At 39.1% G+C, this 2,198-nt stretch overlaps 1 pseudogene; it reads right to left on the reverse strand.

Annotated features, from left to right (window-relative positions):
* Positions 1–372: 372 nt before the first annotated feature.
* LOC124823446 (chalcone synthase 17 pseudogene) lies at positions 373–1,709 on the reverse strand (annotated as a pseudogene).
* Between the last annotated feature and the right edge of the window lie 489 nt (positions 1,710–2,198).

Genomic DNA, 2,198 nt, shown 5'->3' on the forward strand with positions numbered 1-2,198 from the left:
AAGTGAGTAAGTTAAAGTAAATATAAAAAATTAGAATTAGTAAGAAACGTTTTAAAGGTACAACGTTTTTATTTTCACCGCAAGAATCGAGTGCAATAGTTAATAAATATAGGATTTTCGTCCCATGAAAAATACATAGAAACATTAATTTTAAATTTAATATAAATAAACATTTGATGATAATAATAAAATATAATATTTTTATTATAAACTTTAAAATCAATATTTATGAATAACACTGAATATATAAAAACAAAATCATGAGTTTTCCTATAAATTAAAATGAGTTAATAAATTTAATGGAAATAAGAAGCTCGAAGAACATTGAGAATGGATACAGAAAAATAATAAAAATAATGGATGGTAGATAATAAATTATTAGAGGAAAGTAGTATAAAGAAGTGTTACATGTATAATTTGAATGTAAATTACAAGCTCCAAGAAGATTAAAAGTTGGTACATAAAAAAAATAAAAATAAAACAATGGAGTTGAGAGGGTGTTATATTGCGACACTGTGGAGAACAACAGTCTCAATAGTAAGTCCAGGTCCAAAACCAAACAAGACACCCCATTCAAGTCCTTCACCGGTGGTTTTGAGGCCATTTTCAGCTGATTTCCTCCTCATCTCGTCCAAGATGAAAAGCACACATGCACTTGACATGTTCCCATAGTCACTAAGCACATCTCTAGTGGCCTTCATCTTTTCAGCTTTGAGACCCAACTTTTGCTCAACTTGGTCTAGAATTGCAGGTCCACCAGGGTGTGCAATCCAGAAGATGGAGTTGTAATCAGAGATGTTCAATGGGTCGAAGGCCTCATAAAGTGCCTTCCCAATGTTCTTTGAGACAATCCCAGGAACATCCTTAAGGAGGTGAAACGTGAGTCCAACTTCACGAAGGTGGCCATCAATGGCACCATCACTGTCTGGAGCAATGGTCTGTGCAGTCCAAACGAGCTCAAACAATGGCTTCTCAATATGTGGAATGGGGTCAGAACCAACTATAACTGCAGCTGCTCCATCTCCAAACAGTGCCTGTCCCACAAGACTGTCTAGGTGGGTGTCACTTGGGCCACGGAAGGTGACTGCAGTGATCTCAGAACACACGACAAGCACACGGGCACCCTTGTTGTTCTCAGCCAAATCCTTGGCCAATCGAAGAACCGTGCCTCCTGCAAAGCACCCTTGTTGGTACATCATGTACCTCTTCACAGAGGGGCGAAGTCCCAAGAGTTTGGTGAGTTGGTAATCAGCACCAGGCATGTCGACGCCACTGGTGGTGCAAAAGATCAAGTGTGTAATCTTGGACTTTGGCTGCCCCCACTCCTTTATGGCTTTCACTGCAGCCTCTTTCCCTAACTTTGGCACCTCTACCACCACTATGTCTTGCCTAACATCCAAAGAAGGTGCCATGTAAGCACACATGTTAGGATTCTCCTTCAGGATCTCCTCGGTGAGATGCATATATCTCTTCTTGATCATGGACTTGTCGCACATGCGCTGGAATTTCTCTTTGAGGTCGGTCATGTGCTCACTGTTTGTGATTCTGAAGTAGTAATCCGGATAGGTGCTTTGATCAACACAGTTTGGTGGGGTTGCAGTTCCAATGGCAAGGATGGTTGCTGGGCCTTCTGCCCTTTGAGCCTGGTGGATCTCCGATACACTCACCATATCTTAGGTTTCTTCAATAAAACTTAATACTGCTGTTTGCTCAAGTTGTTTGTTTGAAGATGTTGGAGGAGTTAGCATTTTATATGCATGCAAGGGTGGTTGATTGCAAGCATATTCATCAGTTTGGTGGCATGTTTTGGAAGACCATCTCTGACCCCATACATTCATTCACTTTTATATTACATTATTCTATCACTGCTACGTTTTTCCAACTTTTTCTCTCTTTCTAACTTCTCAGTCAACCTTGGTACCTTAGCAAGAAAAGTCTACCACTTCTCGTGGTAGGTAGGTAGCCTTTTAAATTATATCAACGGCCACGATCAAATCAAAATTATATCTATGCCTACAGTTTCGCCGTCTTGTTTTTGGATCGCACACCACTTCTCTTCCTTTATTTTTATTGTACAATATGTATTTCGTGGTGACATCCTTGGTCATCCTCAACCATCAAATCAAATGAATAATCAAAAATTCATTTCTTCCTCCGATTATCTTTTATTTACAATATAACTTTTATATAACATATCA

The sequence above is a fragment of the Vigna umbellata genome, chromosome 9 (assembly GCF_029865625.1).
Source record: "Vigna umbellata cultivar VRB3 chromosome 9, Vumbellata_1.0, whole genome shotgun sequence".
NCBI lineage: Eukaryota > Viridiplantae > Streptophyta > Magnoliopsida > Fabales > Fabaceae > Vigna > Vigna umbellata.